General features: G+C 37.1%; 1 pseudogene; it reads right to left on the bottom strand.

Annotated features, from left to right (window-relative positions):
- Nucleotides 1-13,584: 13,584 nt before the first annotated feature.
- On the bottom strand, nt 13,585-14,676 carry LOC118655962 (annotated as a pseudogene).
- Between the last annotated feature and the right edge of the window lie 4,456 nt (nt 14,677-19,132).

Here is a 19,132-nt window from a genome sequence, read left to right as displayed (position 1 = left end):
CAGTTGTTATAGAGTGTCGACCTGCAGACTGGAGAGTCGCATGTTCAATTCCAATCAAGGGCAAGTACCTTGGTTGCAGGCTTGTAGACTCCATTTCTGATTGAAGCAGGAGGCAACCAATCCATGTGTGTCTCTCACATCGATGTTTCTCTCTGTCTGTCTTCTTCCCCTCCCTTACACTCTTTCTAAGAACCAATGGGGAAAAGAAATATCCTCAGGTGAGGATTAACAACAACAAAAAATTCATAGAAATTAATGTATTAATTTTAATATTAGTAAAGTTAATGTTATATAATGCTTAAATACATTTTCCATGGGAATGTTTTTGTATATTTTTTTTCTGTTAGACATATGGCCATGCTGCTTTGTTATAACCTACCAAAACTTCCAGAGAAATGTACTAATAATTAAAACTCAGGCATGCAAACACACACACAACACACTCACAGAGAACAAATGCAGTTTATGTTTCCCTACCATTCTACATCATTCCCTGTTCTTTCTACAGGCTATTTTGAGCAATTATTTTTTTATCATTTTATTTTTAGTTAAATTTACTGGTTAATAAGATTACTTAGGTTTCAGAGCAATTATCTTTTAAATATTGCATCTTCTCTGCTATGATTCTATTAGGCTAATTTAGGAATTGCATTTATACTGTAGTATATAATACTTTGGAGCTACTGTCCTCTTTGTTTCATTTTCTTTAAAAAACACAATAAATATAATCAAACTGATTTGATAATGAAGAAAAATGTACAAACAGTAAATCTACTTTATTGAAAATTTATTTCAAAGCCACATAGGTGACAACTAATTAATACACATTTAAGGAGCTATTTGAAATTTTTGCCACCTTAATATAATAAGAATATTATAAAAATTAAGAAAACCCAGGAAATAGCAATCTCCTTGAAAATATAATCTCTTCAAAATGCTGAGAGAAATGTGTTTATAATCCCAGTAATAGTAAATTATGTGAATATCTCAGTGAATGTGGCAGAATAGTAAAAATAATTATCAATAAAAGCCTGTGAATGTAACTTGAAAAGAATACACAGGGTATTATAAAAATTTAAATGTACAACATGACAATTGTCTCAATCTTTAGTGTGGCCAGAGATTTTTGAGGATGCTGCTTTAAAATGCAGCAAAGGAAATGCATTTTTAGGAGGTTCTTATTTATATGCTCCAGGACAGGGTCTAAGAAACCTGACTATGAAAGTATGTACCTCAAAATATTCTATATTCTAGAACATTTTGACCCATCTTTGTTAAATACTGACCTAAGATATTTGAAGAAAATCTTTTTATACTTAACACTCCAATACAAACAAAACTAATGTAACAGTTCCAAATCTTCACTGGTAAAAAATAAAAATCTGTTTATTATTATATTACTAGAGGCCCAAAACACGAAATTCATGCATGAGCAGGCCTTCCTTCCCCCAGCTGCTGACACCTGCTTCCTCTGGCACCTGAGACCTCAGCTTCCCTCTCAGCCCAGGCTTCGTCTGGAAGGTCATCTGGAAGGATGTCCAGTCTAATTAGCATATTATCCTTTTATTATTATAGATTGACCATGAATACATATAATTTAAATGTTATTTATGCTAATATAAATAAATATAGGTATTGACAGATTATTAAATTATCTTTATTATGGAAAAGGAAACAAAATAGTTAAGTTTAAATTCTTGGAAACTGGAGTAGGGGAGAGAAGATGCTCAGACTTACACATGAATTATAAATTGCCAATTAGAGAAATAAAAGTTCAGTTGAGAGAGGATAATAGAAGCCTTGTGAGAGATTAAATGAACAGCAAAAATTGCAAAGCACACACAGAGAAAGACACTCATTTCCAGGGAACTATGAACTAATCAGTTGGTGGCACAACAGATGAACTGAAGATAAAATCCTCAGTAACACAATCACCACACCTGGGTACTGCAAACTTCAGCTAAGGATTTCTGCTTAATAATGCATTTCAGAACTTCCTTTGGCTTTTATCATAAAGTTATTGGAAATGTGCTAGTGGTGGTAATGATTGTGGGTGTGTGATGGTATTTTGATACATCATCTATTTGACAAAGGTGTCTGAAGAAAAGCACAATCTTCTATTTAGAATGATATTCTTTTGAACAAGATCCCATCCTCATCCCTAGTCTTTTCCTACCACATAGCAGCTATATAAGCGTTTACATTTTTCTTTACATTTTAACAATTTATCTAAAATTTGGAATGAAGAGTATACCAGTAATACTGATCAACCCAACATAGTTTTATTTAATTGTGGTCCTCACCATACTTGCTACTGATTGTTGAACTATGAGAGTGTAGAGACTGTAAGCTCCTTGGGTTCCTCTGATGTTTTTCACCTCTCACAGGACTCAGAAGTGAGAGCTGTTCACAATTTCATCTGCATGGTTTTATGAAACTTTTAATATGGCTATTTTATACAAGCTTATTCATAGTTTCCAACTTGATATAAATAACCAACAGGGATCAATTTGCTTTATCTCATCATATTACATAATTCTGTTCACACTTTTGTGTGTTTCAGCTTTAATCTATTCCTTTGAATAATTTTATATTACTTTTTAAAGTTGTTTTCATGTTTTTATTATTATAGAAATTGATACAATAAAAAGTTTGTATATCAGAAATCTTGATTTCTTGTATCAAAAAAGTGAACAAATTCACCTTCACCAAATTCTGATGATAAACCTCCTAGATTGTACATATTTATGCTTTAATCAATATATGACAATTCACATTGCTACAGGCTTACTGCTTGGACTAACCAGCAGACCCTGAGTGGCAGATGAATGGATTACTCTGACACACATTTCTGTGAAAGAGAGGGCTAAGGGACTGCCTGGCTAAAGGAACTGGATGGCCCCGTTTGCCTGCCTCCTTAGGCTTCTATTGTAGCAATAGCTTGAACTAAAATTAATCTCTAGATACTATTAGCAGGGTAAGTATCCTTGAGAAAGCACATGCTTCTACAAGGCTGGGTCTAAAGACTAAACATAGAAATTCCAGCAAAATACCCAAGGGCTCGGACCTGTTTGGAAAAGTCAAGGCAGGGGCTGCCACCTTGACAAGGTCCCCCTAGAGGCCCCTGACTTTTTGGAGAATCCTCCTTACAGACTTTCCAACCAATCCCGTGCTTCCCCACAGCTTGCAAAAACTTTCTTATGACTGACTTTTACATTTTTTTGTAACTGATATGGAATGATATCTCATTTTTAAGGTTGACATTTTACTGATTACTAATTAAGTTGGAAATTTGTTTATAGGTTTATTAGAAATTCAGGTTTCCATGTATATAGACTTTATTTTTATAATTCTTCTCTTTTTTGTTAGATAGTTTTTATTTTTAAAATCAACTTGAGGATTTATTTATAAACTAGAGGCCCGGTGCATGAATTCATGCATGGGTGGGGTCCAGCTGGCCTGCCCCAGTTGGGGCCGAACCCAGGAGGGGCTGGCCAGGGGGAGGGGCTGTGGGTGGTTGGCTGGCCTCCCTGCCCCCTAGTCGAACTCCCAGTCAAGGAGACAATTTGCATATTAGCCTTTTATTATATAGGATTACTAGAGGTCCAGTGCATGAAATTCATGCACAGGTAGGGTCCGTAGGTATGGCTGGCAATGAGGGCCAATCGAGGTCTTCCTTCCCCTGGCTGCTGGCTGCCAGTTGGGTCCTTCCTTTGTTCTGCACCACCCCCTGGTGGTCAGCATACATCATAGCGAGTGGTTGAACTCCAGTCGCTCAAACTCCCGAGGGACAATTTGCATATTAGCCTTTTATTATATAGGACTAGAGGCCTGGTGCACAAAAATGTGTGCACTCGGGTGGGGGGGGGGGTTTCCTCAGCCCGACCTACGCCCATTTGCAGTCTAGGACCCCTGGGGGTCTGTCGACTTAGGCCCACTCCCTGAGGTATCAGGCCTAAGCTTGCAGTCAGACATCCTTCTGGCAGCCAGGGAGCCTTCCGGAGATGTCCAACTAAAGGCCTAGGCCCCCAAGGGAGCTGTGATGAGGAAGCTGGGGTGACAGAGGATCCACGCTGTCCCACCCTGCCGCCCTGGGTCAGGTCGCACATGGGACGCCCAGGTAGGCCAGCGGATCACTGCTGCCCCGCCCAACCGCCCCAGGTTGGGTCACACACAGGATGCATGGATGGCAGCTGGGCGGGCCGGCGGGTTGCAGCTGCCCCACCCTGTCTGCAGTATGCAAATTAGCCGCCGTTTTTGTTGGCAGTTAATTTGCATATCACACTGATTATCCTATGGGAGGTGTAGTGAAGGTACAGTCAATTACCATGTTTGTCTATTATTCGATAGGATAGTAATATGTGTTAAAAATGTATTTTGTTCTTATTCTGGTCAGTTTTCTGTGATTAAATTGTCTAGGTCAGTAGTATTCTGATTGGTCAACCAGAGACCTTACCACCCCATTACTGACAGCTGCAACAAGAATGCATATAGTAAAAATTTTTAAATATATAAAAATATTTATAAAATGAAAATACATAAGAAACATATAAATGCAAGTCTTACCATGCAAATTTCCTGAATTTTAAAAATGTATTTAACATCCAAGAATATTGAATATGCAATTTCAGGATTTTTAAATTTATGCTGACATAAGCACCCAAATTTAACCACCTGATAAATATTTACTGAGCCCCAGACTCTATGTCAGTCATTAGAAATGCAGTCATGCAGGAAGCACACCCAGTTCCTGTCCTCACGAAGCTAGGAGTCTAAGATGGCCTAATAGAATAATCTCAGAAGTACGTAAATATAGACTAAAGGGGCTGTAAAAATCTATAGTTAACTGAGATCTAGTTTTATATCCACCATGTTCTGAAGGCAACCATTAAATTTAAACATTATTCAAATACAAAGAAATAAATTATAGAAAGGTGACACAACATTCACTCTTTAAATCATATAGATCTTTGTAGGAAATCATCAGCTGTATATTGATTCTGCATAAAATGTGCTTTTATAGCTTTAATTTTGTGCTTTAGCTTAGCTCTTGTCTTCCTACATCTATCTTAAAAAAAAGCAAAGCCAGGTTGTTGCAAATCTCTGAATGAGTGAATCATGGGGCACTCTTAAATCCAATAAGTACCTATTAGTAAAAATAAACACCTGTTACTATAAACCATTGAGATTTGGGGGTTTTTATGAAGCATTATAATGCAGAAACCTAAAAAATATGTCAGCTATATCATCAATGTCAGATAATTGTGGAAAATTCTAAAATAAGCAATGTGAACCCTGTCTGGTGTGCCTCAATAAGTTCAGCATTATCCTGTGCACCAAGTGGTTACTGGTTTGATTCCCAGTCAGGGCACATGCCCAGGTATCTGGCTAGATCCTCAATAGGGGAGACGCAGGAGACAGCCTATCCATGTTTCTCTCTCACATTTATGTTTCTCTCTTCCCCCTTCTCTCTTCTTCTCTTTAAAGTCTATATAATAAAACCTAAATGACCATTATGGCAGAACAACCAGAACAACCAGTCGCTATGATGTGCACTCCCACAGGGGAACTGCCGCTCAGCAAGTAGCTGGGCTCACAACTGGCAAACGCAGTAGTGGTGGTGGGAGCCTCTCCTGCCTCCGCAGCAGCGCTAAGGAGCAGTGAGCCGAGTGGTAAGGAGCAGCAAGCAGGCGGACGGTAAGGAATGAGGGGTCCAGGACTGTGAGAGGGATGTCCAACTGCCAGCCTGACAACGGGAGCAGGCCTAAGCCAGGAGCCAGACATCCCTCGAGTAGTCCTAGACTGCGAGAGAGCACAGGTTGGGCTGAGGAACCCTCCGCTCCCAGTGCATGAATTTTGTGCACCAGGCCTCCAGTCAATTATCTACACTAATAAAAGACAAACATGCAAATTGATCGTACCTTCACTATGCCTTAAGCCATGCCCACCAGCCAATCAGAGCAACGATATGCAAATTAACCCAACTAAGATGGTGGCCGGCAGCCATGGAGCTGGAGCAAGCAGGAGGCTTGATTGCCTCAGTGATGTAGGAAGCCAAGCTTCCCACCTGCCACGGCCAGGTCTGAGCTCCACTCAAGGCAACAAAGTTTCAATTATAGAAGATAAATAAACCCCATATACCTGCTTTCAGCTGGCTGTGGCCACGGAGCAGGAGGCTTGGGTTGCCCTTGGCGATGGAGGAGGACAAGCTTCCTGCCTTCCCTGGCTGGCTCTGAGCTCCCCTCAAGGCTACAAAGTTTCAATTATAGAAGGTAAATAAATCCCAGATGAAAAAAAAAAGAGAGGATGAGAGCTTCTGTCGCCAGAGGGCTTGGCCAGCCTGAAAACGGCCCTCAGCCCCTCACCCAACCTGGCCAGGCACCCCAGTGGGAACCCCCCACCCTAAAGGGGGTGTAGCCAGTCTGAAAACAGCTATCAGCCCCTCACCCAGGCTTGCCAGGCACCCCAGCAGGACCCTCATCTGGGACACCCTTCAGGGCAAACCAGTCGGCCCCCACTTGTGAACCAGGCCTCTATCCTATAAAATAAAAGGGTAATATGCAAATTGACCCTAACAGCAGAACAACTGGGAATGACTGGTCACTATGACACACACTGACCACCAGGCGGAAGATGCTCAATGCAGTAGCTGTCCCCTGGTGGTTAGTGTGCTCCCACACGGGTAGCTCTGCTCAGCCACAAGCCAGGCTGATGGCTGCCAGCACAGCGGTGGTGGCAGGAGTCTCTCCTGCCTCCTCAGCAGCACTAAGGATGTCTGACTGCAGCTTAGGTCTGCTCCCTGCTGGTAAGTGGACATCCCCCAAAGGCTGCTGGTCTACCAGAGGGATGTCTGATTGCCAGCTTGGGCCCACTTCCACAAGGAGAAGGCCTAAGCCAGCAGGTGGACATCCTCCGAGGGGTCCCAGATTGCAAGAGGGCATAGGCCGGGCTGAGAGACCCCCCGAGTGCACAAATTTTTGTTCACTGGGCCTCTAGTAATAATAATAAAATTTGAAATAAGCACTGTATGAAATTTTGTACATTTAAAGTGTGAAAGAGAAAAACCGAAAAATAAAATCCCAAGGTGTACCATACATATTATAAGAAAAAAAAATAGTTGTTATTTTATTCAGTATTTGCCATATGCTAATTCAGTGTATTTCTATATATCACTAAGTAAGATCTATTTTGATTAGTGATTTCATTTTGTAAACTTTTTTGATCCTATTTAATGTCATATGGAAGTTGTCATGATTATAAGCAGCACACTACTGCTTTCTTTTTAAATCCATTATTACATCTTTTAATTGGTTGCTCAATTTATTTATAATTACTTTAATTACTGATATATTTGTGTTAAAACATATTATCTTATTAAATGTCTTATAATTTGTCTCCTTTCCTCCATTCTTACAGATTTTTTTTTTTTCTTTCTGATAACTTGTTAGCTATTCATTGTTTTACTTTCAGTTGGGTACTCATGTCAAAATTTATAAGATGATCTTTTGACTTATTAAAGGTAAAATAAAATTAGAATGTTTCCACATTGCAAGGATCTTAGAATTCTTAGAATGCTTTGTCTGCAATCCTTTTCCCATACCTTTGACTTTACTGTATATATATATATATATATATATATATATATATATGCTTTAATTTATCTCTCTGTCTCTCTGTATATATGTATTTAATGTCACAATTTCATTTAAACTACCCTCACATTTACTTACCCAAGGCATTGCATCTCATGCTTTCCTTTATCCTCACAGTTCTATCTGTAATTGTCTCCAATGTTAGAAAATATTCCTATACATTTCCTTTAATCAGAGGCTTACAAAGCTGACTTCTAGTTATTGTCTTTCTGAAAATTCACATTGTCTTCATTTACAAATGATATTTTCACAGGGTATTGAATTCTAGATCGGCATTTCAAAGATTCCAGTCCATTGTCTGCAGTCCATTGTCTCTATTGTTCTTTTGAAGTGTCTTTCTTTGAAGGGAATATGCCTTTTTTTCTGGCTTCTTTTATTTTCTGGCTGTGTGCATAATTTTCCTCTTTGTCTTTGTTTTTGGCTGTTTTACTATGATGCTTCTGTTTCTGTTTTTTTCTTTCTTTCTCTTTTGGGTTGCTTTTAGCTATTTTCTTATTGCATGCCTGATTATTTTTGCATTAGAACCCAGAATTATGCATGAGACATTACATAGCAACTTAAAACCCTAATTGTTTTTTCTTCCAAAAATGTTTGCTTTAAGAGTCAATTAAACTAAGGCAGGTAACCTGAACTGCTGCTGACCGTGTCAGGACCTGGCTTCCATTCTTGTGAGAGCTGGACTGTTTTCTGTTCACCCGATTTAAGGCATATCTCTTCAGGTCCCAAAGGAAAATTTGGCGTGTAATCCGGGCCGCTCCTCTCAGAATTCTTATTCGTATCCTCTCATCAACTCTATGCAAGTGTCCAAAACTCCAGTAAATTAATCAGTCTCTCAATGCAGGGAACTTCTCAGAGAAAAACCTTTGAATGCAAAAATGTTTCCAGGAGGCTGCCTCAAGTCTCTGGTTCCCTTTCTCTCTAGGAAATGGATCTGTAGGATTTTGGAGACAAAAAAGCACCCTGACAACTTCAAATTGAGGTGTGGTTAACAGAGTATGGTATTTTTTAGTTGCTCCATTAGGGGCTATCTCTTCGCTGCAAGTCAAATGTATAAAATTATAATATAGAGATAAGATAATATATACATAGTTCCTATATTTTGATCTGGGAAGCATAATAGTATTATGGAAGAGACATTCTTTTTTCATTATACAATCAAATTAATAATATAATACAGGACTTACCAGTGTGGTTTTAATATCAGCTACATTTAAAATTCTGGAATATATAATAGGTATTTAAAGAATGGCTGTTGAAATAATGTAATTTTTGACTGAAACTATACTAGATCTATATCTGAACACATTAATTTTACAGTCATTTATTTCTAGATTAGCCCTTAAGATTAAACGTCAGTTCTATACATAAATTGTGTTGTCACAAAAATGTACATTAAATATATAACTGACACAAAATATGGGTTTAATAATTATTTGTTAATAAAATTACTTCATGTTGACTAGTTAAATGCAACCTCTCCTATTGCAAGTTTCTTGCATATTAGTCTTATACTTTCCTCTCTATTTATAGATTTAAGCTGAGTTTCTATTTTATAGTTTTGTCTATATAGTAAGTGCTCAATAAGCATCAATTGAATAATTGTGAGGACAATTTAAGTGAAAATAATAAGATTGTGCTCTGTGGCATGTTGTGTCAGTTGGGATGCTTTGGGTTTAAGTAATAGAAAATATGTGGGGTTTTTTTAGAAGAAAATAATATATTGGAATGACAGAGAATAGGAAAACCTTCAAAGACTGTAGATACATTGTATTGTACCATGTCTCAGGAAGAATATAAAAACTGTGTGAGAAAAAAATTAGTGTACATGCTCTTGCTGCGGTCAGAGTGACTCATCATGGACTGCCTTCCATTCATGGTCAATTCAACTGTGGATTCCTAAGAGAGAGAGACTAAATCTGGTTGAAGCACATTGAGTCATGCGATTTAGCTATATATAATACTAGAGGCCTGTTGCACGAAAAGATTCGTGCAATAGGCCTTCCCTTGCCCTGGCTGCCAGCACCGGTTTTCCTCCGGCACCTGGGACCCAGGCCTTCACACCAGCTGGAGCCACCTTCAAGCATTCCCGGCCCTGGCCGGCGCTGCCTCCAAGCATTCGCGGCCCTGACCGGCACCACCTCCAAGCCTTCCTGGCCCCAGCCAGCGCTGCCTTCAGTCTTTGCCCCTCTGCTTTGCCTATGTATGCAAATTAACCGCCATCTTTGTTGGTGGTTAATTGGCATATCTCGCTGGTTAGCCTATAAGAGGCACAGCGAAGGTGTGGTTGATTACCATGTTTGGCTATTATTAGATAGGATGGGCTGTCTTACGTATTGTACTGAAATTCAGTCTTAGGTTATTGTGCAGGCATTATATCTGAATATACATAGCCATTGTCTTATTTCCAGCTGCTATAACAAAGTGCTATACACTGAGTGACTTATTAACAACAGAAATGTATTTCTCACAGTTCTGGAGGCTCAAATTCCAAGATCAGGATGCCAGCATGGTTGGTTTCTGGTCAGAATTCTTTTTTGGATTGGAGAATACTGTCTTTTCAATTTATCCTCACATAGGGGAAGGGGAGGGAGAACCTTCTGGAGTATCTTTTAAAAAGGTACTAACTCCATTGATGAGGGCTTCATCCTCATGATCTAATTGCCTTCTGAAGTCTTCACCTCTTTACACCATCACATCAGGCATTAGGACTTGAATATAGGAATTTTGAAAGACATAAACATTCAGACCACAACCTAATCGATACATATAGATATAGATATCAAGATAATTAGCATACACATGGGCTCTGTGAAGTATATGTGAAACAAGAATCTCTAGAATGCTTGTTTTTACAGGTTCTGACATTCCATAAGTGTTATAAAATTTTATTATACAATATTTATGAGTAGGCTGGTCTGAGTGCAGTGGTGTCTTACAACTAATTGATCACAGCGAGTTACAGATTTCTTTGTTCCTTCTCCACTCCCACTGCTTCACTTGACTAGCCTAAAATATATATATATATAAAATAAAAAGTATCAAAATAATGAAAAATATAACTATAATATATTAGAGATTTGATAAGTATGAAGGAAACTATGAACAGCTATCTTAATACATTTGTGCTTCAAAACCAGGGTAGTTTGGATGCATTTATTGTCTGCCTTAACCTAATGTTCTATTGTGCATATGTAGGTACACTATTTTTACAACTTCTGTTTAAATACAAACTTTTTAAATAAAATAAGCTATTACTGAGTTTTACCCCAATATAGCTTTAAACTTTACAATTAGGTCACATACATTGTTTTTTTTTTAACTTATATGCTATAAAAATATTTCTGGTAACTGATAGAATAGATAACATATAATTAGATCTTACTAGAGTATTCTAAGAAGTACTGGAAATACAATCAATCTGTTTTAGAGGCCATATAGTGTAACTGGAAGCCTGAAACCACAATTTATCAGATGCATGACCACTAAAGACTAATCCTTCTTTTCTTCATCTGTAAAATGTTAACAGTAATAACAGTAACAAAAACTTACACGATATAATTGTATAAAAAATAACTAAAATAATGCTTGTAATCTGCATAATGGCTGGCATATAGGAAGGGCATGTTAAGTCACTATAGACAGCTAAGTGAAATATTTAATTTAATCACAATAAATTCAAATTAATTATTTAAAATTTAAATATAATGAAATTAGTATGTGTTACTGGTATTGGTTAATTCACTAGTGCTTACAGTTGCTCTGATCACTGAGTGAGGCCATTGAGCTGTCTTCTAATGGGAGCTGCAGCCTAACACACTTTTAGGTTCTAAATTTTATGCTCATGTGTTAGCACTCTGTAGTTTTGGACAGAGATAGAATTCTGCAGCACAGACCATTAAGTAGAGATGTTTGATTCTCTATAAATGTGCATAGAGCTCACATACAAAATCACATTTTCCTAATTTCTCTGAGTGGACAATGCCCATGGTTGTCATCATCAGCCTCTAATAGACATTTCTACTTAATGGATGTATAGCCCTAGCAAGTCAGTTTGACCCATGTTACTGGTGAAATAGGTAGAAATAAATTCACTAGTAAATATCTAGAGTAGTTGCTTCTACAATGTTTAATGTGGAGAAAAAATTAAAAAGTCATCAGCTTCAGTACAAAACTAGTGTTTGAACACACATTTACATTCTAAATGCCAGTAACTCATTGAATCAGGTGAACCATTTGGTATTTGACATCTTTAAGGTGGTGCTAAAGCACAGGAAATTGAAACATTAAGCTTTCTGGTAGGTACAAGCCATGATGTCCCTGACAAATCACCACAGTATATTTCAGATGACATAGCTCCTAATCCACATATCTGAAAGCAGAAAGAGGCAGGGCTTTTGTCATTGTTGCTTGTGTGTTAATGGCCTCAATGTTTTCTCATCCTTTTGCACTAGTACATAGAAATAAATGTAGCTAGCAGGTGTTTATTGCATGTTGAGGGAGATTTTGAGAAAGTAATACATTGTAAGCCAAATTTGCTTTGTAATGCAGGTAATCTTAGGTGAAATATTATGCTTATGATTTTTATTTTTACAGTTCTCGGTGGACCTAATATAAACTTGGTGCCTTCTAAACTCACACTATAACAAAAAAAAAGGTGCATTTCTTATAAGTAGGTTCACAGATCTATAAATAAATGACTCAAAAAACAATTTTAGCACATGAAACAGTCATTTTAAAATGGAGAAAGATATTATATGCATCATTACCTTCTCCTACAGAAACATTCCTTCATCTGAATATTTTATTATTGTTGTTAACATTAATGTTATTATTATCAGCATCTTATACAAGTAAAACTTGATCCCCCATGAAACCTGAAACATTTTAATATAAATTATATGATTTATTTAATATTAATTACAAAAATGATTATGTACTGCATCTCATAATCTAATGTTACAAAATTTCAGTAAATACGACAAATTCCAATGCAAATGATGCCTGGAACTTAAGGACACTTTTCAGCTCAAATGATATGTCATATCCTTTTTAAACCATCTTCACTCCTTTCATTCTGTTGCTTTTTTCTTTCATTCAAGATTTTGGATATATAGTGTTATTTATGTATGTATGTATGTATGTATGTACGTATTTATAATTAGCCTACATTTAACCATTAGGATCAATATAGTCAAAGATAACATCATCTGATTTAGGAAGCTTAGGGTTTTAGAGCACTGGTGTTGGATAAATTGGCATCTCTTCTTTTTTTCTGGTATTTAATCTGCAATTTAACAAAACTTTTAAGAGAGAAACAAACAGGCTTTTTTTCAGAAAATGTTTTCAAAGAATACAGCAATAAATTAATATCAGGGAATATTATTGTTTCATAGTTAAAAGTTTATAAAATACTTTCTATCAAAATAGCAATGTATTAACTTTAAGAATAGTATTTACAATATATTCACTTATAAGAGAGATGATTTTATACTACTTTTTTAAAATATATTTTTATTGATTTTAGAGAGGAAAGGAGAGCGAGAGAGAGTGAGAGAGAGAGAGAGAGAGAGAGAGAGAGAGAGAGAGATGAGAGAGAATCATTGACCAGCTGCCTCATGCACGCCCCCTACTGGGGATCGAGCCCAGCAACCCAGGCATGTGCCCTGTCTGGTAAGCAAACTGTGACCTTCTGGTTCACAGGTAAACTCTCAACCTCTGCCCTGACCGGTTTGGCGACTGAAAGGTCTCAGGTTCGATTCCGGTCAAGGGTTTGTGCCTTGGTTTCAGGCACATCCCCAGTGGGAGGTGTGCAGGAGGGAGGCAGCTGATCAATGTTTCTCTCTCATCGACGCTTCTGACTCTCTATCCCTCTCCCTTCCTCTCTATAAAAAAATCAATAAAATATATTTTTAAAAAACTCTCAACCTCTGAGTCACACAGGCAATGCTTCAAAGGGAATTTTTGGAAAAAAAAATGACATTATTTTTTACACCAATTTCAGTAATGATACTTTTAAATATCATATTTGCTTGAGGATCAAGGCCATTTTGAAAAAATAAAATTATATACTGTTCCTCTAAATTTGCTAACTTATTTGTTCCTGTACAATTATTCCAAACTTTATCCTCCATATTCATTTGCAGTTGCATGCTCAGCTTTTGATAAACTGCTCACATCCTTTGAAGAAACACTACTGGTAATTTTCAGCCATTGCACCTTTCATATTTAGGTAGATCAGAGGAATTTAAAGTAATCCCTACAGGGTCATTTTCTGGTTCTTCTACCTGTATCTAGGTAAAATCTAAACAAAAAGGTATCGACTCTATTAATAGCCACAAGAGTGTTCCTACTGGTATATGTGCACAGTTTTAAAATGATGCTGTCCAAGGAACTTTAGCAGCATGAAGATATAAGATCTACTGAAGTTTCTTGAGAAATCACTTTGTGACTTTTTAGAGGTGTGTTGATAATGGAATTACCAAACGAATCTTTCACTCAGGCCTTTCTTGACAATGGAACTATATTTAACTCTGACTCTGATGGAATGCTTCTAAGTTCATGCTCTACTACAGATATTTTCATTTAGGGCTGCTTCTACTTTTCCAGTGGACACCAGGTTGAGGAAAAATCTCTCTTTTCCATTAGTTTTGTCCTGTCATCATTGTCATCACTGGGCAGTGATTGGATCTGACAGCTTTGTTTTTCTTTCAGGTTTGTGATTTGGGCTCCTGTTGTCCTAGGTCTGTCAATAACTCTCTCTGCTACACTCAAAATTCACCATGGTCTCAACTGGAACCTTTCCCACACAGTTGCCGTAAAATGTTTTGAGTGTTGATACTACGTTTTGTGACTTCTGTCCTCCAGAATTCTGATGAATTGACATTCTTAATAATGGTCCAGTTGAAGCACTCAAAGTTATAGCTTGTCTGCAATTTCTTTGCAGATCCTTTAAATTGGTTAAACATTTCTTTGAAGCAGCAGACAGAAGAGGGGTAGACTGATATGTACTGTGATATTTGATCATTGCACTTTGATCATTTCTTCTAAAGGTTTATTTTTGCAGACCTATTCAGTACCTTTCTTAAGCAGAAATTAAATTGAATCAACAGCCAGTTTGCATTTAAATGAAAGAATGGGCTAATTGGTAGGTGTCCACTGGAATGGTTTTCCTCTCTCCACATGCAGCGGCTGTGTCTGGAATCCTAGAACTGGCACTTTCTGCCTCCCTGCTTTGTATGTCACAATAAATTGTATCCGTTTAAATTAAATTAGTTTCTCCTATTGAACAATACAAATACTGATGCTGTGTTTGATTCGTTGTTAATTATGACTTCAAGATCATGATGATCTCATATGATAACTGTGGAGGCTGCTTTCAAAACTTGGTTCTGTGTAAATAGCATGTATTTTATTATAATATTTCACATTTTTAAACACTTGGTTTACATTAAAAACACTATTTTTATATTTATACTAGGTAACGTTTTTCTTGTGTTTCTATGTTTTTGGTATGCTAACTAAAGCTTTTTAAAAAAAATCATGATGTTATACATTTTATACATGTTGTATATAATTTTCTGGTGAGCAGTATAAGTGAAGTATCCAGGTACAATTTGGAAAAACAATGCCTTGAACTCAGATGAGAGATCATTTGCATAGAGATGATGATTGAAGTTTTGAGAGTAGAGGAAATACAGCAATTAGAAAATATTTACAGTAAAATAAGACTATTAATATAAGCATCTTCCTTGTATTCACCCATTCTTTTCAAATAATAATTAATATAGCCAAGTCTTATGATCATAAGAATGGTTATAGGTTACCTATTAATCAAAATTCAATTAAATATTCAATTAAATATGATTATTTTCCATTCCCTATTTAGCCACTATGCATAGATCATCACATTATTATAAAAAAGGACTCTACAAATCTACCATATCATTAAAATTTCAAATCTAATACTATTTATTAAAACCTTGATAGTGAAAAATATTACCACTAATAATAACAAAAAGCATTTTGTTTGCTGTCATTCTAAGAAAAAAATCAAACTGAACATATTCCCATTTTTTTTGAGGAAATTGTAGCACCTAAGACTGATTTATGCATTCATAGAGCAGGCAGCCACTCTATTAATGTGATTTAAAGGACTCTAAGACGTCTCCCTTGAATAAATTAACTCCCAGTTGGATCTTTTTAAATTTCCAGCATTAGTGCTTTCCCCAGTGTGCTTTTTATAGGAGATGTATATAGAGAGTTAGGCATTGCATTTCCTTGGAGAGGTAGCACATTATCTGGCTAATGAATTAACAGAGAACAATTGGTTGCATTTACGACCACTAACCATATTTGTACATTAGATAGCCGGACTCTGAAGGGAATTGGAAAATGAAAAAAGTGTACATCATCAGCAAAAGGAAAAAGCAGGAAAGCCAAGAACTAAAACATGAACTTTTTAAATCTGGGTTTTGGGGTTGTGGCAAGAAAGGCCAATTAAAGAGAAATAAAACTCTGCATGTGTTCATGTGTCTGTGTATACACAAGACACATACATATGTGTGTTTTTTTGTAATATTTGCATCATGGTGTGTGTACTGTAATAAACTTGGACTTATTCTCTCAATATATCAGAAACATTTATGATTTTAATTTTTACCTAAAACTGCTGTGTCTGAGTGCAAGTAAATAAGGTTCAATTTTTAAGCATCTAGAGGTGGTGTAATATATTGTAATTTAAAAAATAAATAATGGTGTTATTACTTTATCAGTATGCAATTATACAAAAATTCCCTTATAAAATTTCTCTTGATTAACCCTATTGTGTTACAATTTTTTAAAATTTAAATTTAGTAAAGCTTTTCAGCTCCAGTCAAACGCACCTCTACAGATTTATTCCATAGTGGATCTACACTGAGTGGCCAGATTATTATGACCACCTGATGTTTGTAGGCAAATTAGCTATAATTTCCCACTGAAGTTGCTGAAGGGCCAGCATTATAAACATCTGAATAGCACAACATACCTAAGTATCATTGCTGACCAAGTTCATCCTATCATGTTGATGGCGTATCCCAATGGAGATGGCTTCTTCCAACAAGACAATGTGCCATGCCACAGTGCTCGTATTGTGCAGGAGTGGTTTCAAGAACATGAGGGAGACTTTACTGTGCTTAGGTGGCCCCCACAATCACCAGATCTCAATCCAATAGAGCATTTGTGGGATGAAGTTCAAAGAACCATCAGGCAGCTGGTTCCACAACCGTCAAATCTCACAGAACTGGACAGTGCTATTCATCAGGCATGGTGTCAGATTCCTCACATCACCACTCAACATCTTGTGGAGTCAATGCCAAGAAGAATCGCCACAGTATTGAAGGCAAAAGGTGGCCCAATGAAGTACTGATGAGGTGGTCATAATAATCTGGCCACTCAGTGTATATATATAAAAGCCTAAAATGCAAAGTGTTCCCTCCAGAGTTGACTGCCCTGGGAGTTCGATAGCTTGCTATGACATGCACTGATCACAAGGGAGCAGCACGGAATAATGGAAGGCCCCAGCCAGCAGCTGGCAATCCCTATAGACCCTACCTGTGCAGGGGTTTCATGCACTGGGTCTAGTGTTTTAGTAATGCATTGCTCAGAGGGAATCGGTAGAAACTATTTTTTGAAAGGATCAGCACTTTTTCTTACAGGAGTATTATAGTTTTTAAATTTTCTATCTAATAGAAAACACCCATTTACTGACTGTAAGAGACTTTCTCCTCTTTGTACATCCCAGAACAGCTATTTTTAAAACAAAACAAAACATTTGTTTTAACACCATATTTTCCTCCTGTTCCAATGGCTATTTATTATAACTTTTTCTTTTCTATTTCTTCCTTCTTTGGTAGAACTTATACTTTTGAAGGACTGGACTTTGGGCTTAGTTCACTGCTCTTCTATGCTTTCCTCCTATAAGTTCTCATAAAGGCTAATGGTCAAAGATCTCTGTTGGTCATAGCTCTTAAATTTACATGCCTATTCTTGAATGACCCCTTCTCTACTATGTTCTATGTGAGACAAAAATCTCCCCTTTCCAAATATCATACATTTTTATCAGTTTTATTGCCCATGTCAATTATCAGGAGTTTCATACAGAAAAGCAATCTTGTTTTCAGAAATCCTGAATAAGACAGGTAGCAATGGGTACCATAAAAGTGGTAATGGAGGAGCATGGGTCTCAGACAGAACAGAATCTTTGGAGTTGGATCCTGGGGATCTCCGTTTATACGAATTCCTGATTTATATTTGTTCCTATTATGGTTTAAAACCACTGTTTGCCAGATACTTTACCCACATCTTTTTCAAGGTTTCTTAAAGGTTCAGTTCATCATGCTGTGTTGACATCAAGTCTTTTTCATTTGCGAGCTGGATGAATTTTATATCCTTTTGATGATTCTGGCTTTTCATTTAATTGTACTATGGCTTGTTTCTGACAGTGATGAAACTGTGGAAGTCTAAAAATGATTAATAAGACATTTTCAAAAGTAGACGCTTCCAATGCTGGACTCAGATCTCATTCTGTAATTCATTAGCTGTCTGGAGCGTGACACTCAAAGCTTCCAAAGGGATTTCAGTGCCTGGGTCTATCAACACTCTGTTCCAAATGTGTGGTGCTTAGGTAGGAGACTTCTGAGAAAGCTTTCAACAGCATATGCTAATGCAAACCTTGGCTTGCACACAGGGATTCTATCATCTGTCCCTCGTTGTCTTCTTCAGACTTCTCAGGTGGAGCATTTACAATTGCTAGACCAAATGGCACTCACTGTAATTCAGAAGTCCTGTGCCCATCTTTCAGCATGACTGCAAATAGCATGTTATTGGCAACCTAATATGTCTTTTTTTAAAAATAAATCTTTATTGTTCAGATTATTCAGATTATTACAGTTGTTCCTATTTTTTCCCCCATAGCTCCCCTCACCCAGTTCCCACCCCACCCTCTGCCCTTACCCCCCCCCCACTGTCCTCATACATAGGTGTATGATTTTTGTCCAGTCTCTTCCCCCACCTCCCACACCCCTTCCCCCCCAAGAATTGTCAGTCCACTCCCTTTCTATGCCCCTGATTATATCATATTCACCAGTTTACTCTGTTCATCAGATTATTTATTTACTTGATTTTTAGATTCACTTGTTGATAGATATGTATTTGTTGCTTATCATTTTTATCTTTACCTTTTTCTTTGTCTTCCTCTTCTTAAAAGATACCTTTCAGCATTTCATATAATACTGGTTTGGTGGTGATGAACTCCTTTAGCTTTTCCTTATCTGTGAAGCTTTTTATCTGACCTTCAATTCTGAATCTTTTAGCTTTGCTGGTAAAGTAATCTTGGTTGTAGGTTCTTGCTATTCATCACTTTAAATATTTCTTTCCACTCCCTTCTGGCCTGCATAGTTTCTGTTGAGATATCAGCTGACAATCGTATGGGTACTCCCTTG

Source organism: Myotis myotis, unplaced genomic scaffold, assembly GCF_014108235.1.
Source record: "Myotis myotis isolate mMyoMyo1 unplaced genomic scaffold, mMyoMyo1.p scaffold_m19_p_5, whole genome shotgun sequence".
NCBI lineage: Eukaryota > Metazoa > Chordata > Mammalia > Chiroptera > Vespertilionidae > Myotis > Myotis myotis.
This window is presented reverse-complemented; position numbering and strand designations above follow the sequence as displayed.